This window comes from Maylandia zebra, linkage group LG23 (genome assembly GCF_041146795.1).
Source record: "Maylandia zebra isolate NMK-2024a linkage group LG23, Mzebra_GT3a, whole genome shotgun sequence".
Taxonomy (NCBI): domain Eukaryota; kingdom Metazoa; phylum Chordata; class Actinopteri; order Cichliformes; family Cichlidae; genus Maylandia; species Maylandia zebra.
In genome coordinates, this window is record NC_135188.1 from 43,078,268 (window position 1) to 43,105,097 (window position 26,830).

Consider the following 26,830-nt stretch of genomic DNA (forward strand, 5'->3'; position numbering starts at 1 on the left):
CTTTTTAGCCTTAGCAATACGGTTAGCCACCAAGTATGATGCTCTCAGTGCACTTGTATTTGTTGTTGTGGAGGCCCTCAGTAATGGCTTCTGTCCCTGTTGTTCCTGCTTTTTTCTTTTAAACTAGTCCAAAGGCTTGTTTTTTACAGTTTTTTCTGATTGCTTAAGCACATTTTTTGTAACTATTGGCTAATTTGGCAAAACTCTTCACACAAATAAGAAAACCTGTCACCCAATCATCAAAACATTGTAGTTCTCTTGCAAAAGCAAACACAGCTAGATTAACTCTTCACACCTTCGTAAAAATGGTGTTTCCGTATCAAACAGTACACACAAGCCATCATCTACTAAGCACACAATGCGCCAACTGCACACTGATGGTATGAATACAAAACACATCTGGCTTTTGCTTTCTCTGTGCACAAGGTAGGCTATGTCAGTTTGGGCTCATACTTCTGTCATAGATCCATAAGCATAGAGGGATCCAAACTTCAAGTACTGCTGTTTATTCAAACACATCAAAACAAACACAAGTGTTTATTTCCAAGTATAGGATTATTTGCAATCGCCATAATGACTATATGGGTTACTTGGTCTGCAGTGAACATGCTTCCTCTGCCCCCAGCATCTGGTCATCTAGCAATTCTGTAAAGTAACAATTTCAGTATTTTTACATCAATGGTATTGGTGTGTTTCTCATTGGCATATGGCAGTGCTACAAATCTTTGTGCGAAGTGACTGTACTAACCGATTCTTATTTCAAGATGTCCTTATGGTGCTTGCTACAGTGTAGCGGCTCGAGTTAGGCTGGACCCGTTGGCCAGCTACCCTCAGGGTCATTCCACGGTTGATGACATGGTCCACTATTGTAGCTCTGATGTCATCAGCAATTCTATTTCTTACTCTTCCTACCCTTCCTCTCCCCCCTCCTCATCTTCCTCTCCCCCCTCCTCATCTTCCTCTTGCTCCTCCTTGTCCTTGTCGTCCTCTTCATCCTACTTCTTCACCTCCACGTCCTCTTCCTCGGCCTCCTCTACTTCTCACTCTTTCTGCTCCCTCCATTGTACTCCGCACACACAGCTTACCTGTATTATAGTGCTTAGGCTGATTGCAAAGTGAACGAATTATCTAAAAAAGTTTTCACATGTGAAAGTGTGCCAGACAGTTGGCAAGTTAGTGTTAATGATAGCCATACATGTGTATACTTTTGCTAGGAGTGTGTTGGAAATTTGGTAATTGAGTGTTGTGCAGTGAATTGTGCCTACAGTTTTGCAAAGTGTGTGTTACAAAATTGCAAACTGAGTGCAAAGCAGTTTTTGTGCTTTTAGTTTTGCAAACTCAGTGAGTGGTTTTGCTATAAGTCTGAATAGTTTTAGAGATTGTGCTACAGGAATCACAGTTAGGGTTTAAGCAATCAGAAAAAACTGTAATGTCTCCAAGTGACGAAGCAGTTTTGAAGGCTTCATTGCCTCATTGGAGAGCTGGTCTCCACATATATTATGCAGAGCGGGCTTGGTGCATGGGAATCACTTGTTGCAATATATCCACTTGTTGTCTGTTAAATGCAGCTTTCTTTTTCTTAGTAGTTGTCATAGACTCTTCTTCTGTCTCCTCACTGGGCCTTTTTTCCTTTGCAAAGAAACCCTCCAAAGACATCTGTTTTTTACTAATTTTGCTAGTTTGTGGGTTTAATATTAACTAATGTATCTTGACATGCGTCAAGAGTCAGTCATAGACTGAAGTAACTGAGAGAATTCAGTCTTTTTCCAAATAAAACACTGTTCAGAGTCGGATAATAAATAAAACGGAAATAATGTAAGTTATTTATTTTTTCTGTGCGGTACGAGCTTCAACTCTCTTGACCCGGTACCAAACGACTCAAGGCCTGGTACCGGTCCGTGGCCCGGGGGTTGGGGACCGCTGCTATAGACTACAGTGTACGCTCTACACCTACTTACTGGTTTTTGTTGCACCAGTCTGCATCTCCCAATTACTTTGTGTGTTTCGCTTACAGCTCCGCACCACCCAGGCGGCAAAAAATGTGCATGTTCTTTGTGATCTCGTAACCAATGCCCTCTGCCGTCAAAGTCGAGAATTAGTTAATGGGCATCATGTGACTAGTGGAAGCCAGATCCTTTTATTTAGCAAAATTGGGGTTATTAGTTAAATGTTATTGTTGAGGGGCACAGACAGCACATGTACACAGATTAAAAAATAGTAATGCCTCAAGAACAGGGCTCTTGGGACGTCCAAGAGGAAAGGGGCAAATGCTCAAGCCCCCTCCGTTATGGCAACGACGTTTAGACGTTTAGAAAAGTCTTAGAAATGAATCGCATGCCAAAATGAAAACAAAAAAATTGGATGACATTAAAAACAAAAGAAACAAGAGACAGGGCGCTGAATAAGAACTTGTCAGCTTGTGAGTCTTGTAACTGGTGATGCTACAAATGTTAAAAAATAAATATATAAAAACCAACAAACACCAAAAAGTGACTTTTATTATATGCTTATCCTGTGATCAGATAAAAAATATTTTATTAGAAGCAAGCTGGATCTAAGAGATTATTTCTACACAGCATCCTACAGTCAGTACAATTAATATGTCGGTATTGGTGGGATGAATATAAAATTCTCTCATCAGAAGGAAATAATAGTTTTATGTTATTTCATGTAACATGTGAAGAAATAGAGGTTGATCACATGTTAAAAAATGTATATACTTATTGCTAAGACAGACTCAAATAAAAACTTATAATGAAGAAGACGTTTCCAGCGACGTTAGTTAGAGCTGATGATAAATGTTGCTCTTTTGTTATCTCAGAAATGTATATTTGTGGGTACAGAAGTAGAGCGCATGGGGATTTTTCCTATAGTTGCATTATTGGATTCAAAGGTCATTTCATCACCATAATAGTGCACAGGTAACTTTCCTTCACATTTGACCACAACTATTCTGTTAGTGAGAAGTGTGCCTTTATACTGACACTTGGGTTTCCTGGCTGCATTGTTCTTTAGGTCACATCTAACAATGCGAAACTTTGCTACACTCTTTGTCGTGCCATTCGTCTGATCATATCTTCCTTGACCGTTACAAATGGCTTTGACCTGTTTGTAATCACTGAGGATGAATGTGTTAACATCCTTACATTTGTTTCGATCAGCATATATTTTCTTTTTTTTCATTTCTGTATCACATTTTTTCACGCTCATCTTGGCATCTACATGCTGTCGTCGAAACTTTTCATAATTTGTTTCATTCAGTCGCTTCTCAATTCGGTTGGGTTGAAGATTGGCTGGTTTTGAGAGTCCAGTAACAAAGGGCAGCACAAGCAGCAAACAGGTAAACATGATCCTCATTGTTTCCTGGAGAGAGAAAAACAGGAACATTTTCCAGATCAAGAATTTAATGCAACAAAAGCGTCATCACTGTAGTGGCAGAAGTAAGTATTTGATCCCCTGCTGAATTTGTAAATTTGTTCCCTTATGAAGAAATGAACAGTCTCTATTTTTTGTGGATGTTTTATTTTACTGGAGAGAGACATGAACACCAACAGAAAAAAAACACAATACATGATTTCTTTTCACTGATTTGCATATAATTGAGTGAAGTAAGTTTTTGATCCTCGACAACCCAACAAGCGTTCTGTGGCATGAACTGAGCCCACTTTGTTTGGAGGAAGAGAAATGCTGAGTGTAACCCACAGAACATCATCCCCACTGTCAAGCACAGAAGTGGAAACATTATACTGTGGGGCTGTTTTTCTGCCAAGGATACAAGACGACTTCACCACACTGAGGCGGCCAGTAGATGGAGCCATGTACTGCAAAATCTTGGACAAGAACCACTTTCTCTCAGGCAAAAGACTGAAGATGTGTCATCGATGGGTCTTCCAGCATGACAATGGCCTAAAACATACCACTGATGCAACAAAGGTGTGGCTAAAGAAGAAGCACAAGGACATGGAGTGGAGCTAAGGCAGTCTCCAAACCTCAGTCCTGAAGAAAATCTGTGGAGGGAGCTGAAGCTTAAAGTTACCAAACAGCAGCAAAGAAATCTAAAGAATTTAGAGAGTTTGTGGAAGGAGGAGTGGAAAAAAATCCCTCCTGAGATGTGAGCAAACCCAGTGACCAACTACAAGAAACATATTACCGCAGTGCTGGGCAATAAGGGTTTCTCCACCAAGTACTAAGTTGTGTTTGGGATCAAATACTTACTTCACTCAGTGACATATAAATCAATTCATTTATTTTAGCAAATACATTTTTTATTCAATTTTGGTTGATATTCTGTCTCATTACATCAAAATGAAAATACTTAAAAAAAAAATTAGAGACTGATTATTTAATATAAGTGAACAAACTTACAAACTCAGCAGAGGATCAAATGATTATTTCCCCCCAGATAATAGCTTCTTTTTATGACCAGCTTTTCTCTTTTTTGTCTTTTTGAAAAGTTGCTGGCCAACAAAGTTTTATTCATTTATTCAAAATAAAAAATAAAAATAATAATAATTAAAAAAAAGTTTTATTCATAGATGTTTTTTGCATTAGATAAATTTGCAAACTGAACTCCACGCTTCCAGAACCTCTCAGTTTGTTCTTGTTTCTTTATTGACTTATATAGAAACCCACATAAGTTTGTTTAACTTATGTAACAAATGAATAAAGCAACTAAATTTAAGTAAAAGGATAATTTTAGTATTTCTGATCCATTCTTTACAGAATTTTTTCAAATCATTTTCAAACATTCAGATTTGTCTTTTATTTTCTTGTTAAACCTCGTAAACGGTGAACTAAAAACCCTGGAGTATGGTTTGAAACGTTGATATTTTAGTCTGAAAAGGAGCATGTTTCGCTTTCTGGAAGCGTTTATGTTGAAACTGGAGCACTAATCAGTACTTCTCCACACCTGTGGTGCACGCGCTGCGCAGACCCCGTCGGGTATGCGCTGCAGAGCATGCGCGCCAGAGGAGGGGGCTGACTTACTTGAGCAGGAAGCGCGGACTGAGAGACAAGTCGAAAAGAAAAGACGGAAGATCGCTGATGAGGAAAAGCAGAAAGAAATAATTTAACTGAGCTTGAAATGAAACAAGAGCTAGCGAATCTCTGCTGGACAGGTAATTACCGCTGTTTGGTTTAATATTCTATTTTAAACAGTGTAACTATGAACTAAGACGAATACGGATCATATATTTTCATACAGTTATGTTCCAGGTTGATGTTTGCGTGTCTTCACTGTAAAGACCGCAGGTTATTGGAGAGTGCCTGAAAGGAATATATGCGCCAAGGATCATTTAAAAAATAATAATTAAAGTAAATGAAGCTAACTAAAAACATGTGTCATTACTTTCTTATTCCTTTTAATGATGACTTTTAAAATCATTAAATGATAAAATAAAATAGAAATAAAAAATCAATATCAATATAACAGCTTCCAAAAATTCAATATCAAAACCAGTCTAATTTTTACTTTAGTAAATATTTTGAAACTTTTCAGAGAGCCACGGAGGACATGTTGAACAATAATATTGTGTAATTTTTAAAAGTATTACTTGATTTTTTTAAAACAGGAAATTGTAATCATTTACATACATTTGGTAGCATGTAGACATTATGAAGGGGCTGCTTTACCTAATAATTTTTTACATTCACAAGATTAAACTTGACTTTTTTCACGAAGACACAAATAAAATTGTGGAGTTTGCTGGTAAGACCTTATAATCTTAGAAATATTTGAATATGCCTGCATAGCAGCTCATTTGGGGTGATCGTGGCTCAAGAGTTGGGAGTTCGCCTTGTAATCTGAAAGTTGCCGGTTCGAGCCCCGGCTCGGACAGTCTCGGTTGTTGTGTCCTTGGGCAAGACACTTCACCTACTGGTGTTGGCTAGAAGGGTCGATGGCGCGATATGGCAGCCTCGCTTCTGTCAGTCTGCCCCAAGGCAGCTGTGGCTACAACTGTAGCTACCTCCACCAGTGTGTGAATGACTGGGTGTGTAAAGCGCTTTGGGGTCCCTAGGGGGGACTAGTAAAAGCGCTATACAAATACAGGCCATTTACCATGTGACAGAAGTTTTTATGTAAAGTAGTGGAAATTAACAACAAGTCATTTAAATAAATTTGATGATTTTTTTAACTCTCAGTTGATGCTTCCGCTTCCGATTCACAAGGTACCGAATCAGTTCGATCCACGATTCGATTCAATTCGATTCGAATCTGGGAAATTTGGACAGTCAGAAATATTATAATTCAGATCAGTACAGTACATTTTATTGTATCTATAAAAAGGAAGCTGACACACACAAGACGTTATCAGAGGTGTGAGCGTCACAGCAGATGCCTTTGTGTCAAAGTAGCTGAAGATAAAACACAGAAAAACATGAAGGTGGTTTTACTGTTCTGGGATTTTATAAAAATATTCTGCAGTACATCAAAAATGAAAGAAAACCATTAATCAACATATGAACGTTACCTCTGACATTACCGCGGTTTTATTAGAGACACGGCTAAGCGTTTTGCATTTTGCACAATTTTAAAAAGTTTACATTTGTTTAGTATTGAACGGCAGAAATTGGGTTTTCTTTTCGGAAGTAAGTAAAACAGCAGCTGACAGCCTGTAAACAACGGTAGACTTCTGTGTAACAAGCAAGACAACAGACAGACAGAGAGAGAGAGCTGTGCATCGTGGTGGAAGCAAAACAGCAAAAGTCAGAGTGAATTCATGACGATGTTTATGTGAAGCGTAGTTTGCTGCTTCGTTTGCTGCTGGTTCAGTCAATGTTGTTTGGAGAGAGATAAAACTAACAGCTTTATGATCAGCGCAAAAAGGGCGTGAACACAAAGCGCGGACCCGCCGACAAATCAGAATCAGCGAGCTGTCGGCTTTCAGCCCCGACTGTGAGAAAGGCGACATCTAACTGATTCTGATCCGCGCTCCGCGCTGTGTGTTTACATCTTTGTGCAGAATCCGTGTTCCTGCTCTCATTTACTGTCTTAGCTGTTTGGTGGTTGTTGAAAGTTTGTGATCTTTCACCAGAGATTCTGGCATTTTGGGCAAAATAAATTTATATTAAAAAAAATCAATTCAGGATTTTAATGGATTGATTTCACGTTATCCAAGCCAGAATCGATTTTAATCGATAAATCGATTATAAAAACCCACCCCTATTCATGAGGTGTATCTAAAGACAACTTCTCTACTTGCATCCACACATTGAACCTTACAGAGGGAAACGGTCATTGCACTCAGTCATGACAACATTCTTGCTAAATATAATTATTTATATTATAAAGATATGAAACTTTTAAGCAAACATTTCCAACTGAGGACTTTTTGCTTTACTGATCAGTGGTTGGTTGATTAACCTGCAGGAGTTCAGGCACGAGTCAGTCGTCTGGAACAGCGGATGGTGAACATGTCTTCATTAAATGAAATGCTCTAAAGGGGGAATTAAAATTGAACATTATTTGAACATAAATAAAAAAAGATAGGCCTCTGCCTGTGCATGCACATTTCTTATGCACGATATTCATGGTCACAGAACCCAGATGATGCATGTTTTAAAGCCCATATCTGGTTAGTGAATGTGAGTATAAGTGTGGCAGGAGATCGAGTTATTCAAAATAAACATGCTGTCTATAAAAGATTTTAAATATACAAATAAAAAGTTCTTACCAAACGAGGAGTCAAGATGAGCAGAGACCAGGTCTAGTGCAGCTCAGCTGTTGTTAAATTCTACCCGAGCAGGTTGGAGCTCATTTGTGTCACAGACAAGTAAAACTTTGGGGGCTTCAGCTTTTAAACATTTCAGCAGCCCCACCTTAAATTAACTAGCATCAGTGTCTACATCACCAGCCCACCAGTTAGCACTGCTCTGTTTGTGGTTCAGAACATGCTGCAAACATGATGTGAGGACCAGTGACCACAGCTGCAGATGCAGGTTGTCTTTCATAGCTCGCGTTACAACAATTGCAGCTATTTTTTTTTTCAATTCAATAAACCACATGTTTTAAAAATAAGTAAATAAAAAAATATTGACATTTGTGAAAAAAGTGCAGAAACGGCCTTTTGGCTTAGTTTTTGTTAAGTAAATAATGGCACGGTGTAATATATCACGTGTTGTTATTCCCCTGATGTTGTATACACCTAATTTTAAAGTGGGCACTAAGACTCTATTGTAGAGTCTGACAGCAGCTGGAAAGATATCTAAAATTTCTCCTCGCACACTGTTGTTGCAGCAGCGTGTCACTGTAGGAGCTGCTCAGTGCTGCTAGGATGACCTGCATGTGGTGGGAGGTGGGTTTTTGTTTTATTTTTAATATCCTGTCCTATCTGCCAGCTTTTGCAATCAGAATTGTGACCTGAATGCATTGTGGTGCAGAGCACATTTTGCTTTTGCAAGATCAGCTACTTAGAATCTCTATAGGCTCCTCTTGTTCATGTGACTATGTTATCTGTTTATTTATTCATTTCTATTTGTGTTATTTCAGTTATTACACTGGTATAGTATGACTATGTCACCTGCAGCCTCCAGCAGTACCAGTTACCTGAGACCACACATCTCAGCGACGTGTGCGTGCCCATCCCAGCAGGGGAAAGAGGGAAGCCCCAGCTGTCCCAGCAGAACACACCATAAAAGATGATTGATGTCACCCCAGAGTCATAGACGGTCTTCAGAAACTCCAAAACAATTGAATCTAGCCTTCTAGGTGTCCATCAGGTGTGATGTCAGAGCCACCAGCCTGCAGCTGTTGTTCATTTACATCTGCCTAATTGATCATTTATCCTCAGCACACTTTTCAGTTCCCTTGCTGAAACTGGACAATATGTAAAGTCTAAATTCAAACAAAGGTTGGGGAAACCTGCACTGAGCTGAGACAGAAGAAGTCTGAAGTCGAACTCGGATGAGTGACAGAGCGTTCCTGCTACTGAAAACTCTACGTCCAGATGAACAAAATGAACTTTTCGGGACAGGTCCCCAGATGTTTTCTCTTCTCAGAATCCTCTTCACAGATCGTATCTCTTTTATCTGACATACAGTCATGTGGAAAAGAGTGTTTTCATGGGAATCTATAGAGTACTCTGAAAAACTAAGCACTGTACATGAGTGAGTAGCTTGCAGAGCCACCTTTTAGCAGCAGTAGTGTCACCAAATTGTTTCTGTATGACTCTTAGTCTGTCACACGGTTGTTTTGGCTGACGTTTCTTTACATCGTTTCGTCAGTTCATTGAGGTTTGTGGTATTTGTTTATGTAAAGCTCTCTTAAGTTCCCAGCACTGTTTTTCAGGTTGAGGTGTGGACTGTGACCAGGTCATTGCAACACCTTGATTCTGTTGTAGCTCTGCTGATGTGCTTGGGATCTTTGTCCTGCTGCATTACCAAAACTCAGTTTTGACTGTAGACTACTTGGTATACAAGGGACTTCATGGAAAACTCAATGACTGCAAGGGCCCAGGTTCTGTAGCTGCAAGACAAGCTCAAATCATCACCCCTTCACCACCATGCTAACAGCTGGTATGCGGTGTTTGTGCTGTTATGCTTTGCAAATTTGCTACTAAACTTGCAGCCATGCTGTCATGCTGTTTTTAGAGAGCAGAGACTGTCTCCTTGCAACCCTTCCAAACAAGCCACACTTATTCAAACTTTTTCTAATTGTCATGGCCTTTAACATTTAACTTGCTTACTGAGGCCTGTAGAGTCTGAGATGTAGCTTCTGGATTTTTGAGCTTTTTCTGAGAACTGCACAGTTTGACCCTGGGGTGAATTTTCTGGGTCATCAGTTCCTGGGAACATTTATGACATTGTGTTAACAAACACCTGAATACTCCAGACCAGCAAACTGACAAAATGTTTGCTTTTATAGAGCTGCTCACATATGCTGATGAGCAATTATTCAAATGCAGTGGATTAGCAGCATCTGGCTGTTAATCACCTTCTAATTTGCATTGAAGCAATAAAGGTGCTTTCTGAATAATATGAGCTGTCTGGTGTGGTATTCATATTTAAAGTGAATAATCAGAATCAGATTACTTTAATAATCCCTAAGGAAATTATGTGGATTACAGTTGCTCCAAGTGTGTGTGTGTGTGTGTGTGTGTGTGTGTGTGTGTGTGTGTGTGTGTGTGTGTGTGTATCTATCTGTCTATCTATCTATCTATCTATCTATACACACGAATCACACAATCACAAATATCAAGAGGTGAGGGGAAATGTGTGTGACTGACATTTACAGTTATTCTCAGTCGCTTTGGTGCGTTTCTCAGAACACCATTAACATTTGCACAGCAGTTAGTGCATTTCCCAAAACAATTAGTGCAAACTGCAAAACCTAGTGGATAGCCTGCAAAAGCACGTCACATGCACAGAATTGATTATCCATACCTCAAAAGCAAGTATCCATGTCAATGAAACTGTCAGTGCCATCAAAATGAAAAGTCTTGACACCATCTTTATGAACAAGATAGTCAAATGGCATTGTCATGTTTCCACTATGACAGTTTATAATTTCAGTGTTTCCCATTGCAAAAACAATTGGTGACACCTGAAAATGCTGACGACAGCACTATGGCCTACCTGTACAGCCATCTGAAATGTGCAGTAAAGTCACTGTAGATGTTATGGGAGTCTTGGGAGTAACTGAGACACTGAATACGTACGTTTCACATTTCCATTGTGTAGAAGTGTTTGTAATCCTACAGAATTGTGCAAAAGAAAAATATGCTACAGTCACTTGTGCACTGTAGAATACATGTAAACATAAAATCACCCATTTGGTAGAGCTGTGCACTAATGTGAACAATAAACAGCACATGTAACAGTACAGTAAATCATTCTGGCACATCCAGACGTTCCTGTCTGTCTGGCCACATATTTTCATCTACATCACAACAGATGTTATCCCTCGCAATGCAGCGAGGAAAGTATCTCCTGGAGTGGCGAATCCATCCTCTGCAGGACCCTGCTGTGATGTCGTCACATGCTGCATCCATGGCTGCTAGCAGGGCCATTTGCTCATGTGGATTTAATTTTTCTTGAGTACTCTGTCAATTGTTGAAATTGGAACAGATTCAATATTGCCAAATACCGTGTAATTCTCTATGACAGCGCTTTGTATGTCTCTCAGCTTTATTGCATTGTTTGCAATGACCAATGCACAAATGGCTTCTTCTTGCTGTGGGGTAAAAAGGGGCCCTCTTCCGCCTCCGCGAGGTTGTCTTACAATCCTATGTGGTGCAGAGTGAACTTTTTGTGAAATTGCAAATACAGTACAGTAACATGTGATGTGTCTGAGATGGCACAGTACAGTACAGTGTATTACTGTTTGCATACCTGTTTTCCCTACGGAATGTTTGAATGATTGAACTGACAGTAGTTCTTCCAATATTGGGTTGCACCCTTCGACCAGCCTCCTCCATGGTGAGGCCGTGATTGACAACATGGTCCACAATTGTAGCCCTTATTTCATTAGGAATCCGCCTATATCTGCCTCTTCTCCCTCTTCCCCTTCCCCTTCCTCCCCGCATCCTCACCCCTCTTCCACGTTGCTGACCTTCCATTTTGTGTCACAGAAGTGTAGAAATGGTACACACTAGCTCCTGCGCAGTTTATATATGCTTGCCAATTGGGGATTCACAGGATTCATCCATTATTGACAGTGAACAAGTTGTTTGTCATTGGTTACAACTAAACTTTCACACGCCTCCTCATGAGTGACAGCTGTAATTCACCCGAGATCAATTGTTCAATTTCGGAGACATTTCCAGGAACAATGATACAGAAAGGTATAGGATTTGCTTGACAGATGGCCAATATTTGGCATGTGATAACTAGTTCAACAATTTTGTGTGTGATGACTCAAGCAATGGATGTATGACTATTCGTTTTATTGGGAACGACTATTCAGCATCCATAGGTATGATTACTTTTGACTGACATGACATAAGCAAATGGAAATGTCAGAAAGCAGCAGGGAAATGTATGGAAGCAACTGATTCATGTCCAAAATCATTTGCAGTTTGTTCAGAGAGAGGAGAAATTGCTACTATGATGTGCACAAATGACTGAGTGTTGTGGAGGTTGAACTAATAGTTATGAGAATTTCAATTCTGATCTGAGAAACGCACCAAAGCGACTGAGAAAAACTGTAACTCTAACTTGTGAATTATGTCATTTGTTATTTTACTGTAGAACATGTGCCAGCTGGTATAACTGTATTAGATGGAGGAGTTGTGCAGGGAGATGGCCACGGGCAGGAATGATTTCCTGTGTTGTTCAGTGGTGCATTTGGGTAATCTCAGTCTCTCATTGAATGTGCTTCTTTTCTTGGACGACATCTGCCTCTCAGACACCCTGAAGGAGTCCATCTCCATCTCCACTCATTACTGGCCTTGCGGATCAGTTTGAGTCTGTTGGCACCTGTGACCGTCAACCTGTTGCCCCAGCATGCAACAGCATAGAGGATGGCACTGGCCACAACAGATTTGGAAAAAATCCTGAGCATTGTCCTCAGAAAATAGAGACGACTCTGGCCCTTCCTGTAGAGTGAAGCTGTGTTCTTAACCCAGTCCAGTTTATTATGCATGTATACTCCAAGTCCAGTTAAAAGCATCAGCAACTTAAACATAGTTTTGAAATATACAATTTATATTTTTCAATTCATATTAAAATTGACTGATTAAAAACGTTTTTATAGAGATTAAAAAACATTCCTGCTTAGATTTAGTCCCAATGAAATGATGACTGTAAAGTTTTAAAAGTGAAATATATAAAGGTAAACTCAAAAGTTGTCAAAAACAGCCATTTATAACCTTGACTTCAGAGTTTTACATGACACAAAGTGTTACATTATAACATGTAGTTAGTGTGATAACATCTAGAGTTATTGCATTCATAGAAGTTTCTTCTGCTCTAAGAACAGATTCAGTTGTTCACAGTTTCGGGTCACGGTGCATTACCAGGCTGCAAACACTCACAAGGTGTTGAGTTGTGGTCACGAAAAGAACAAAGTGTTTAAAGACAAGTCTCTGATGCAGTGTCATCAGACTGTTGACAAACCCTCAGTCTAACCACAGTGTGACAGCAGGCCTTTGCTGAAAGTCACGTTTTGCATTGCTTCTCATGAAGTGTTTTCTGCTCTTTATTTCACTTGACTTGAATATATTTACTTGAACAAACCTCTGATGTGTAAATCAGATCCAACTGAATGTCATCAGAACATATAATAATTTTTTTTCTTTTGGTAATAAGTCAAGAATGAGGATTTTGAGTATCATTGAATATAAAAGTTTTCCATCTCAGGGGGTCAGTTTCTATGTTGGATTGTAAACTCACTTTAGTGCGGTAGTCCTCCTCCTTCATTATTCATCCATGATCACTGATGAGAAGTTAATAGGCATTAGCCATGTCAATTTAAGACATTGTACAACCTCATATTAAAAGATTTTAATGTGTATACTTTTTAATATTTCACCATGAGATCAAAGCCCATCTCTGACAACAACGAGACGGCCTACCTGAAGGAGATTAGGAATCTGGAGAACTGGTGCCAGAGGAACAACCTCCTTCAGTAAGACAAAGGAGCTGATAGTGGACTTCAGCACTAAGCAGGAGAGGAACTACCAGACCCCCGTCATCAACGAGTGCCCAGTGGAGAGAGTGGACAGCTTCAAATACCTCGGAGTTCACATCACGCGGGACCTGTCATGGTCCTGTCACATCAACACCGTGGTGAAAAAGGCCCGTCAGCGTCTCTACCACCTCAGACGCTTGAGAGACTTCCAACTGCCCTCCAAGGTGCTCAGGAACTTTTACTCATGCACCATAGAGAGCATCCTGGCGGGAAACATCTTAACCTGGTTCGGGAACAGCATCATGCAGGACAGACGAGCTCTACAGAGGGTTGTGCGGTCAGCTGAGCGCACCATCCGCTCCGAGCTCCCTGCACTCAATCTACAGCAGGCGGTGCTGGACCAAGGCCAGGAAGATGGTGAAGGACCTCAGCCATCCCAACAACAGACTGTTCTCTCTGTTGAGGTCAGGAAAGCGATTCCGCTCCCTGAAGACCAACACAGAGAGACTGAGGAGGAGCTTCTTCCCGCAGGCGATACGGTCTCTCAATCACACCACCACACAGTACTGACCCACACATATGGTTCTTACACACACACTGGACATTCTGGACATTGTTTTCACTTCATCACTTAAATCACTTTAAGCATATATGCTCTGCACAAGACATAATGTGGATTGCACAACACTGGACATTATATTTCTTCATTTCCATAAATTTTCATATTTATTTCCTATCTTATTCATAGCCTTTTCTTTTTTCTTTAGGTCACGAGCAGTTGTGTAAGCATTTCACTGCATATCGTACTGTGTATGACTGTGTATGCGACATATAAAATTTGAATTTGAATTTAATGGGATGTTGAAGCTCTTCTAAATCCTCACCAGGTTTTGCTCAAATGCTACTGATATAAACTCACAATATATCGGCAGTAAATAATAGAGAGGAGAAAGGAGGAAACAAAAGCCAATTATAAAGTTAATGGGGCTGCTTGGAGCCATATCAACAGTTTAAATGATAAAGTTACAGATATCAGGGGGAGAAAATAAAACAACAGCTGTGGCTCATCAATAAGGCTCTGCAAAATAGAAAACAGGAGGAAGACTGATATTTACTGTGAGTAAATATCAGTCTCCCTCCTGTTTTGAAACCTAAAGTTAGGAAATAATAATGATGCTCTCTGACATCCACAAAATGTCAGACACTTGACACAGAGCTAAACCTCTGCTGGAAAATACACACCAGAAAAGTAGATAGAGTGAGATGATTATCAACTTTTGCACAAAAGCGAAATGCCTTATTTTTATAAGCATTTTAATGAAGTTTTTTTTTCTGGTTCTGTTTTCTGTGAGTGAGCAGCAGCGCCCTCTGCAGTTTGTGTGTGTAAGTGCAAAAGCTTACAGCACCTGGTATTCCCAGGCGGTCTCCCATCCAAGTACTGACCAGGCCCGACCCTGCTTAGCTTCCGAGATCAGACGAGATCGGGCGTGTTCAGGGTGGTATGGCCGTAAGCGAAAGCTTTGCTATATAAAGGGCATTTTATAAGTGGCAAGTGTCTCACAGTTTGATATATATTATTGTGCCAAGCTTTATATGTTACAGCGAAAGCATGCAGCTATTTGTTGTTAACTGCAGCTTCAACACTGAGCTGCAGAAATACTTTTCCCACAGTAACATCTCCATAATAACATATGTTAGATTATTATAGAACCGTGTGTTTTGTAATTCAAACATTTTTGTCGTTTGGAGACTTTAACTTCTATATAGAAGAGAAAACGTGTGCATGTGTCATCACAGCATGTTTAAAAAGGCTGTTTCTGTGCTCTTCTCTCGCTTACGGCCATACCACCCTGAACACGCCCGATCTCGTCTGATCTCGGAAGCTAAGCAGGGTCGGGCCTGGTCAGTACTTGGATGGGAGACCGCCTGGGAATACCAGGTGCTGTAAGCTTTTGCACTTACACACACAAACTGCAGAGGGCGATAAAACTCTCACTACTCCTTCCTGTAGTCTCTAGTTTCCTCCTGCTTTCCTTGAAGCACAAAAGCGCCTCAATGATCATTTCCTACATGCTAATCAAGGAATATTTAAGTTATGTTTCTTTTTGACAGTAACTACTATAAAACCTAGAGCAGCACCTCACTGTCAATAACAGATTAAACGCACAAATCACAGTACTATTGCAGAGTATAACATGGAGACAAGTAAGTTAGAGAAAAAACAACAACAAGATGTGACATGTTGAATTTAATATAATTATAAAAAGCAGAAACACAGTTTTGGTTTATAGTTTACAGAATTTTACAGGAAAAAAAACCACTGCGTCATATTCATATAAATGCACCGATCTGACAGACTTGCACAGGTACAAAGCTTTTGGCTGTCATATTTTCCTTTTTTAAAAAACGGCATCTTGAAATATAAAAATGTGCTCGACAGTCCTGCTACTTTAACCACAAATCATTTCCTGAAACTTGGAAAGTGTCCCTGTTGCTGAAAATCACACACCTTCATCATATTTGGAGGAAGTGGCTTGCAGCTCTGGTCGGTAAGATGTTTCCCTGGAGGAGAGAGAAGGACATTTGAGAGATTGATGACTCACAAGAGTCTAATCACATCAGTGCAACCAGTGGTTACTTGTATTAGTTTATTAATTAGAGATGAACCGATCTGATATTACGTATCGGTCTGATACTGACGTAAATGACTGGATCGGATATCGGAGAAAAATAAAAAATGTAATCCGATCCATTAAATATCAAAAAAGCACCTGACAAAACTTGCAACATGGCATAACTCGGCTCATAACCATAGCACGTCAGAGCAGTATGCGTCACGTGATAGAGCTGCTGTGGCGTGCCAGACCTGTCGGCGGTCTGGTTGAGCAGTTGGAGCCTCGCTACAAACCGGCATTTCATCTTCGAGAAAGTGATCCCAGAGAGAAGTAAAGCAAATGTGTAAGTTCATCTCTGAATGTTTGTAAAGCATTCCCACGTTAAGCTTAACAATCAATATATGGAGGGACTGCCTCTTCTCTCTCCCTCCCTCTCCTGCTGCTACTTCAATTCCGTCTCTCTTGTTTGTTTTTGGCCCACTTTGCACCAGAAAGAGGAAACCAGCAGCTGAACAACAGCAGCACGTTTAAGCTTGATAAGCTGTTGTTTGAATTTATTTAATATTACTTTCTACACCAGGAGCTGACGGCTGGTAACTGTGCAGGGGCGGGTCTAGCAAAGTTTAGCCAGGGGGGCCGATAGGACATTAACAGGGAAAAAAAAGGTGGGGGGGGGGGGGGGGGGGGGGGCACAGAGACATACTTTTCTTTTATTTAAAATGTCTCGCTTTTAATAAATAATCTGATGTAAAATGTATAGAAGTCCATTACTGTATATAGTAACTATTAAGTCTAATAAACCCTAGTAAGCTGTAGTACTTTTTCCTTTGGGAACCATCTGTGCAGTCTGCAGTTCTGTTGAAGAAAGATGTTGAATCTATTTAATTATTCTTGAAAAAATAATTGATTTCTGTGCATTTTATTTCACACTGCATCAAATCAAAGTTGATTACGTCGATTAAGCATCATGAAGTGGAGGGTGATTCCCTGTTTTCTTTTTTTTTGGGGGGGGGGGGGGGGGGGGGCACAGAGACATACTTTTCTTTTATTTAAAATGTCTCGCTTTTAATAAATAATCTGATGTAAAATGTATAGAAGTCCATTACTGTATATAGTAACTATTAAGTCTAATATACCCTAGTAAGCTGTAGTACTTTTTCCTTTGGGAACCATCTGTGCAGTCTGCAGTTCTGTTGAAGAAAGATGTTGAATCTATTTAATTATTCTTGAAAAAATAATTGATTTCTGTGCATTTTATTTCACACTGCATCAAATCAAAGTTGATTACGTCGATTAAGCATCATGAAGTGGAGGGTGATTCCCTGTTTTCTTTTTTTTTTTGGGGGGGGGGGGGGGGGGGGGGCGTTGCTGGGAGTTTTAGACCCCTATTAGTTAGGTTGCTTACTCTTTAAAATACCAGAATAGGGAGGATGGAGTAGTTTTAAGTTTATTAGATTGATCAGTATTGTTGAACTATGAAATATTTTGGGTGCAGTGTATTTTTTGCATACAGGTATAACAGAATAACTTTAGTGTTTCTTTGTTTTTTTTAACTTGAGTATTAACTTATACAAAAAGCAGCAAGATATTAAAAAAACAGTTTTATTGATTAAAAACACACTATATCGGATTCATATCGGTATCTGCAGATATCCAAATTTATGATATCGGTATCAGACATAAAAAAGTAGTATCGTGCCATCTCTAGTTTGTATACTTTCTGCCCAGTTTGACCCATTTAGCAGAAGTCTGCCTGTTTAAGGCTCTGATATCTATTCTGTATGACTTAAAGCAGTTATGACATGGTCTGATTTTCTCACCCAATAAAGGAATATTTTATATATCAGTCTACTCTTCATTCTATCAGACACAGTTATCACAGCTCGTACATTTTGTTTTTACATATATGTAAGCACTGAGTCAAATTTAGTAATGCCAACATATTAAAAGAACAATATTTGTCTCTTATATATATAATACATCTATATATATACACTGTCAAAGATACTTGTCTTTGAGTGAAGATTTAAGGTGATAGGAAATATAAATAACTGCAACTTGAATCTTTGACCCCGAGTTCAAGTTTAATGCTGTAATAACTAATAATGATTAATATAATAACTATAATATTGGCCATATTATATTTACATTACCAAAGTGAGTTGACTTTAGTCCAGAGGTAGGCAACTCCAGGCCTCGGGTTGGCATCTAGACAAATGCGATTGCATTTGTCCCTAACCATCAGGAACCCTCACGTTATTTTTTATGGAGTGGAAAAAAGTTAGCATTTATCCTTCAGCTTCACTGTGTTCATGTTATGCTAACATAGTTGTGTCACTAGCGATCAGGTAGCACATCATTATATACCAGCTAGCCCAACTTCAGTACCAAGAGTCACTGTTGTTGTTTTTTTCTGTCTTCGTTTACGTTGGAAGTGATAGCAGAGCTGTACGTTTGAATTTTTTCAGAAATCTCTCAGTCAGAACATGCTTATGTTTAGATGGAAACTAGCGAGCTAACTTCCTGCTAACTTCTAACTCCATTAAATTTAATAAATTCTGTTTTCATGGATGTCTGGATGTTAAACTTAATTGTTACACCTGGTAAAGCAGCAACGCTGATGATTTTATTAAAGATGAAAGAATTTAGATAGTTTTTAACTCTCAGTGATGCTGCAGTGTTAATTTGACTTTGGGACCTGCAGCGGACCGAGTTTTGGACCCAGATTACTCTGTGAGGCTCATGACTACGATAACCTAATGCTCCGACAATCCATCAAGCAGTGCGACGTCGTAGCTTACCAAAGTCGTAGTGCAACATTTTTTGACAGATTTCTGAGCACTGTGTACCACATAAAATCAGTTTGAGGTCAGTAACCACAATCAGAATTCATACATAAGGCGCACTATTGATTCTTTAGAAAATTAAAGGATTTTTAGAGCGCCTTGTAATGCAGAACATACAGTACTCTGACATACAGAGTGGAGGAGCCAGGAGGTGAAGCAGCAACCTTTGTAAAAAACCTGATTTGTAAACGACCCGCTCTACTTCCTGAGCCTGAGTTTTATTCGTCAGCAACAAAATACTAGAACAAATGGTCCAGAAGCAGCAAATAGTTTTTATTGTGTTTGCCTTTTTTGTGCTGTGTTTGTTTATTGTAATTGAGGACAAAATAAGTACATAGTGGATTCTAATTATACAAGAACCACTGAAACTGCAATTTGTCAATACAACAAAAAATCCTATAAAATATAAAAACACACAGGGCACTGAGCAAAGACATGTCAACTTGTGAGTCTTGATGTTTGAAGTGTTCAAAGAACTTTTTTTTTACACATTTACTCTGTGATCAGACAATAAATCATTTATTAGAAGCAAGCTGGATCCCAGAGTTACCAAAATCACCTTTCACATCATTTTAATACGTAACTGTACATCTGTATTCTGCAGTCATTGCTATTAATATATCAGTATCGATGATAAAAGAACCAAATAACAAAATTTTACTTCTTTGTTTTTTTTTCTTATCAGTAACATTTAATACAGTTTTTTTTTTACCTGCATTTGTAGTAAAAAATGTTTAACTGTTTTTCGTACAATATGAGTGGAAATGCAAGTTGAACACTTGCAAAACACGTATGCACTTAAAAGACAGGCTCAAGTAAAAACTTATGATATGGAAGATGTTTCCAGTCACTTCTAGTTAGAGCTGATGCTAAATGTTGCTCTTTTGTTATCTCAGAAATGTATATTTGTGGGTACAGATTTAGAGTCCATGGAAATTTTTCCTGTAGTTGCGTTATTGGATTCAAAAGTCTGTATGTGCTTTTCATAGTGCACAGGTAACCTTCCTTCACATCGGACTACAACACTCACGTTACTGAGAACTCTCCCATTATACTGACAGTTTCTTTTCTTGGCTCCATTATTTAGTTTACATATAACAATACTAAACTTTGCTGTACTCTTTGTAAAGATAGTATTCTTATAAGGTGATCCTTGGCCATTACAAATGGCTTCGACCTGTTTGTCATTACTAAGGATGAACGTGTTTGTGTACTTACAACCGTGGTTAACATCGTAGATCCACTTTTTTAAAATTTCTGTATCACATTTTTCCACAGTCATATTAGCATCTACATGTTTTCGTATAAACCTTTTATAACGGGTTTCTTGCTGCGGCCATTTGAGTTGGCGATTAGCTAATTTTGAGCGTCCAGTGTCAAAGAGCAGCACAAGCAGCAAACAGGCAAACAGGATCCTCATTGTTTCCTGGAGAAAGAAATACAGGAACATTTTCCAGAATAAGAATTGAAAGCAGCAAAAATATTGTCACTGGTCGAAATAATCATTTGATCTCCTGCTTAATTTGTAATTTTGCTCCCTTACAAAGAAATGAACAGTCTCTAAAATTTATGGTAGTTTGATTTTAATGGAGAAAGACAGAACAACCAAAATCCAGGACAAAAAAACATTACATGAAAGTTTTTAATTGATTTGCATGTTATTGATTGAACTATTTGATCCCCTATAACCAAACCAGAATTCTTGCACACAGATTGGATTACAATTAATCAGCTACAGATGCTCCTGATCTCAGTTTATTTTGTGTGAAAAGCACACCTGTCCACAGTATCAGTTTCTTCCATTCCAACTTCTGCACCATCATGGCGAGACCAAAGAGCACTCAAAGGACTTTTTACTGAGGTCTACAGGGACAATACAAGATCATCGACCTTCTTCAGGTCTACAGTCCCCCTGCAACATCTTCCTTTGTTGTGGTGTTCGTGTTGCATATGAACGACATCACAGACATTTGGCCACTTTGCTGTAATGACCCCACGCACATTAGGTGGTACTTGATTGCAATGGAAAACAAGTTGAGTCACATCAAGCTGATCTCAGTATGTACTAATGGAGGACTATAAGGTCACAGAGTGGTTTAGTCAGTCTCCAGGCCTCACAGTCACACAGTCAAGAAACTTAAAGGATGTAGAGAGTTTCTGTAAAGAGGAGTGGCCTAAGATCTGTAAACCAAGAGACGTGAGTACTTTTTTTTATGACCATCTCTTGGCCAGACAAAATATGTAAACATATTCGGTGACCCTTTAAAGTCACATACTGAGACCAAAAGCACGACTCCGTTTTTCTCTTCTCTCTTGCTTCCTACATTTTAAGAGCCACTTTTCACTGATTTACGACCATCACGTAATTTTTCGCAGCTCTCGAAACTTCTATTTTGAAACTGAAACAGCTGTGTTAGCACTGATATTTATAATAGATGTGATCATAAATAGACAACACTTTTGCTAAATGTAATTACTATATTAGAAATTTATCAAGATTGAATTCACACTTCCAAATGAGGATATATAGCTTATTTTTTACCTTACTGATCAGTGTTTGGTTGGTTAACTGCAGGTGTTCGGGCACAAGTCCGTCGTCTGGAAGAGCAGGTGGTGAAGATGACTTCAGTGAATCAAATGCCCTGAAAGTGGAATTAAAGTTAAACTTGATTTGTACATGAATCAATGAAGACAGGCATCTGTCTCGACATGCAGTAATTACATTGCTTATGCATGATTTGCATGCTCACAGAACCCAGATGATGCCAGCATGTTTTGAAGCCCATGTCTGAATGTGAGTATAAGTGTGTCAGGAGAGTAAGTTTCTTTCTTGGAAGTATGCAAAAGCCAACAAATTCTTACCGAACGAGAAGTGAAGCCTGGAGATGAGCAGAGATCAAGTCAAGTGCAGTTCAGACTCGCTGTTATTAAATTCTACCTGAGCAGGTTACAGTTCACCTCAGTCACAGAAGAATAACATTTGGCTCTGGGAGCTTCAGTTTTTATACATTGCTGTAGCACCACCTTAAGCAATCATTTACATCAATACCTACATCACTAGCCCACCAGTTCTAAGAAACGTCTCTGTTTGTGGTTCAAAACCTAATGTGACACCAATGACCACAACAGCCTGCAGCTGCAGGTTGTCATTCACACCTGGCTTAATGGTAAAGAGGCATATTTGCAGGCAGCTGTTTGAAATTATTTTTATATAAATAAAAAAAAGGTGTCTAAAAAATAGGTAAACAATCAGAATAATTAATTTTTTTAAAATACCGAAAACGCATTTGGCTTAGTTTTTGTTAACTTGGGTGTAATATGTCATGTGTTGTTGTTCAGCTGAAGTCTTCTTCCACACAACATGATGAGTGCCGCCTGCTGCAATCAGAGACAATGTAAAATGCAGCACTGTTAAAACAATAAGATTAACACTGCATTAAAACAAACATTTAGCACATAGAGAGGATTAAACAGATTAAATTGAGTTAATTATTTATAAGGCAGTTGCTACACATTAAAGCTCTGAAACGTCAGATTGGACACATTCAAATGTTAAAGCTTACTCTCTCACAGACTAACAGAAGAGACGTGGAATCACTTTAGTTTGTCTCCAGATACAGTCTGTGCCTCATTCAGTGGAATGGTGCAAAGTTTAAGAGTAAAGACAGAATATAAAAAGAGAATTCAGATATGGCTCCAGTCTGGGACAGATTGGGTCTAAAGCACAAGTTACCATGGCAATATACCCCAGTAAAAAGCAAATCACCTTTGTAGGACATAAAACCCAGAGCTAACCCTAAAGTTACCTGGTTAAGACAAAATTGTGCTTCATTTTCGTGACTATTTACATTGTAGATTCTCACTGAAGGTATCAGAACTATGAATGACACACATATGGAATGATGTAGCAAACCAAAATGTTAAAAATAACTCAAAACATGTTATATGTTAGATTTTTCAAAACAGCCACACTTTGTTGTGATTATTGCTTTGCACACCACCTGAAATGGTTTTCCAAGAGTCTTGATGGAGTTTCCAGAGGTGCTGAGCACTTGTTGACTCTATTGCTTTCACTCTGCGGTCCATCTCATCCCAAACCATCTCAATATGGTTTAGGTCAGGTGACTGTGGAGGCCGGGCCATCTGCCACAGCACTCCAGCACTCTCCTTCTTGGTCAGATAGCTCCTACACAGCCTGGCGGTGTCTTTGGGGTCATTGTCCTGTTGAGAAAAAAAAAAGACGGTGGTCCAACTAAATGCAAACTTGTTAGGATGGCATGTTGCTGCAGGATGCTGTGGTAGCCATGCTGGTTCGGTGTGCCTTCAGTTTTGAATAAATCCACAACAGTGTCACCAGCAAAGCACCCCCACACCATCACACCTCCTCCATGCTTCATGGTGGGAACCATGCATGTAGAGACCATCAGTTCACCTTCTCTGTATCAGTCAAAGACATGGCAGGTAGAATCAAAGGTCTCAAATTTGGACCCATCAGACCAAAGCATGGATGTCTACCAGTCTAATGTCCATTCCTTGTGTTTCTTGGCCCAAACAAATCTCTTCTGCTTGTTGATCTTCCTTAGTAGTGTTTTCTTAGCTATTTGGCCATAAAGGCCTGATTCACACAGTCTCCTCTGAACAGCTAATGTAGAGATGTGTCTGCTACTGTTTATTGGTCAGATGAACACACTGCTTCTGAGTCCTCTATCTTAATGTTTATTCCCTGTTCACTTTTCTTAGGTGGAGAATGTTTGTCCTACCAGCTTCTTGGTTTTCCCAGTGCTAATCTGGAGGCGGAGCTGCTGGCACCAGTCATCAAAGTCCTCAGTCAGTCTTCTGTACTTCCCGTCGTCCCCATTTACCAGTAATTACTGAATGATCAAATAACTTTTCCAGGAATCATTTATCAAAAGTGTAGGAGAAGTCTATTGTTTATATTGTGATAGTTCCCCGTGACGTACCTATACTGCAGAATTCCCATTCAGACACATAATTATGAGCACTTGTGTACTGAGGGTGGTTGGTAATAGTGATGGGATTTCCAGCTCTTTTTAGAGAACCGGCTCTTTTGGCTCCCAACCGGCTCTTCAGGTTGTTTTGTTGCTTTAATTTATTTATTATTAACAACAATATAAAATTATGGACAAAAGGAATTACTAATGTAAAAAAAGTAGTTTTATTTATATATGTTTATATATAAATATTTACGGTGGCCCCTAGAGACAAAGCACGTACAAACTTGTTACTACCACACACCAAATCTGGTCGTTGGTACTTGCTGGCTTGTGTAGCCACTAGGTAACAAAAGCTCAACACTGCGCCCAGCATCCTGGAGCACTTCTGTTGTGTTTTGTACGTGCTTCGGAGTTTGTACGTGCTTTGTCTCTAGGGTCTAGGGGTCACCGTAAATATACTTTTATTTATTCACTTCACATAAAATGTAATAAATAAATCATATAATACAAAAAACAACTATTTACATTTCAACTTTTAACTATTTAAATTTTCAGCTTTTTCCTTTTAAACAAATTTAAAGTGAAACAACACAAAACACTGCAAACCACAACACAATTAAATATAAATTTCAATATGAAAACAAAAAGAACATGCATATTCTCTGTCATATACAGTGGGGCAAAAAAGTATTTAGTCAGCCACCGATTGTGCAAGTTCCCCCACCTAAAATGATGACAGAGGTCAGTAATTTGCACCAGAGGTACACTTCAACTGTGAGAGACAGAATGTGAAAAAAAAAATCCATGAATTCACATGGTAGGATTTGTAAAGAATTTATTCGTGAATCAGGGTGGAAAATAAGTATTTGGTCAATAACAAAAATACAACTCAATACTTTGTAACATAACCTTTGTTGGCAATAACAGAGGTCAAACGTTTACTATAGGTCTTTACCAGGTTTGCACACACAGTAGCTGGTATTTTGGCCCATTCCTCCATGCAGATCTTCTCGAGAGCAGTGATGTTTTGGGGCTGCCGCCGAGCAACACGGACTTTCAACTCCCGCCACAGATTTTCTATGGGGTTGAGGTCTGGAGACTGGCTAGGCCACTCCAGGACTTTCAAATGCTTCTTACGGAGCCATTCCTTTGTTGCCCGGGCGGTGTGTTTTGGATCATTGTCATGTTGGAAGACCCAGCCTCATTTCATCTTCAAAGTTCTCACTGATGGAAGGAGGTTTTGGCTCAAAATCTCACGATACATGGCCCCATTCATTCTGTCCTTAACACGGATCAGTCGTCCTGTCCCCTTGGCAGAAAAACAGCCCCATAGCATGATGTTTCCACCCCCATGCTTCACAGTAGGTATGGTGTTCTTGGGATGCAACTCAGTATTCTTCTTCCTCCAAACACGACGAGTTGAGTTTATACCAAAAAGTTCTACTTTGGTTTCATCTGACCACATGACATTCTCCCAATCCTCTGCTGTATCATCCATGTGCTCTCTGGCAAACTTCAGACGGGCCTGGACATGCACTGGCTTCAGCAGCGGAACATGTCTGGCACTGCGGGATTTGATTCCCTGCCGGTGTAGTGTGTGGAGAGGAAATGGCGTGTCACAAATTTAGAGGATCATCATTTAGCCTGGAGAAATAGTTTGCTGCTTTATAAGAAAGCCCTCCGCAAAGCCAGAACATCTTACTATTCATCACTGATTGAAGAAAATAAGAACAACCCCAGGTTTCTCTTCAGCACTGTAGCCAGGCTGACAAAAAGTCAGAGCTCTTGTGAGCCAACAATCCCTTTAACGTTAACTAGTAATGACTTCATGAACTTCTTCACAAATAAAATTTTTATCATTAGAGAAAAAATTACCAGTAATCATCCCACAGATGTAATATTATCTACAGCTACTCTTAGTACCATTGATGTTAAGTTAGACTCTTTTTCTCCAATTGATCTTTCTGAGTTAACTTCAATAATTACTTCCTCCAAACCTTCAACGTGTCTTTTAGACCCCATTCCTACAAAACTGCTCAAAGAAGTCCTGCCATTAATTAATTCTTCGATCTTAAATATGATCAACCTATCTCTAATAATCGGCTATGTACCACAGGCCTTCAAGCTGGCTGTAGTTAAACCTTTACTCAAAAAGCCATCTCTAGACCCAGCAGTCTTAGCTAATTATAGGCCAATCTCCAACCTTTCTTTCATATCAAAAATCCTTGAAAGAGTAGTTGTCAAACAGCTAACAGATCATCTGCAGAGGAATGGTTTATTTGAAGAGTTTCAGTCAGGTTTCAGAGCTCATCACAGCACAGAAACAGCTTTAGTGAAGGTTACAAATGATCTTCTTATGGCCTCTGACAGTGGACTCATCTCTGTGCTTGTCCTGCTAGACCTTAGTGCAGCATTCGATACTGCTGACCATAATATCCTATTAGAGCGATTAGAACATGCTGTAGGTATTACAGGTACTGCACTGCAGTGGTTTGTATCATATCTATCTAATAGACTCCAATTTGTGCATGTAAATGGAGAGTCCTCTTCACACACTGAGGTTAATTATGGAGTTCCACAGGGTTCAGTGCTAGGACCAATTCTGTTTACATTATACATGCTTCCCTTAGGCAGCATCATTAGAAGACATAGCATACATTTTCACTGCTATGCCGATGACACCCAGCTCTATCTGTCCATGAAGCCAGATAACACACACCAATTAGTTAAACTGCAGGAATGTCTTAAAGACATAAAGACCTGGATGGCCGCTAACTTTCTGCTTCTTAATTCAGATAAAACTGAGGTTATTGTACTCGGCCCTGAAAATCTTAGAAATATGGTATC

At 39.3% G+C, this 26,830-nt stretch overlaps 2 long non-coding RNA genes and 2 other non-coding genes across 4 annotated transcripts in view; 2 read left to right on the forward strand and 2 right to left on the reverse strand.

The window, feature by feature from the left end:
- Nucleotides 1–5,004: 5,004 nt before the first annotated feature.
- On the forward strand, nt 5,005–9,955 carry LOC112431101 (uncharacterized). Its single transcript, XR_003022345.2, has 3 exons — nt 5,005–5,117; nt 8,237–8,294; nt 8,489–9,955. It is a non-coding gene; the product is annotated as an uncharacterized LOC112431101 (long non-coding RNA).
- Nucleotides 9,956–14,961: 5,006 nt separating this feature from the next.
- Nucleotides 14,962–15,080, reverse strand: LOC111501064 (5S ribosomal RNA). The gene has a single exon (XR_002721367.1). It is a non-coding gene; the product is annotated as a 5S ribosomal RNA (ribosomal RNA).
- A 319-nt stretch (nt 15,081–15,399) lies between these two features.
- LOC112430471 (5S ribosomal RNA) lies at nt 15,400–15,518 on the forward strand. Its single transcript, XR_003022073.1, has one exon. It is a non-coding gene; the product is annotated as a 5S ribosomal RNA (ribosomal RNA).
- Nucleotides 15,519–22,999: 7,481 nt separating this feature from the next.
- Nucleotides 23,000–26,830, reverse strand: part of LOC143415158 (uncharacterized) — a 28,190-nt gene continuing 24,359 nt past the window's right edge. Inside the window, exon 4 of the long non-coding RNA XR_013095784.1 lies at nt 23,000–23,249. This is a non-coding gene — a long non-coding RNA (uncharacterized LOC143415158). The remainder of the gene's footprint in view (nt 23,250–26,830) is intronic.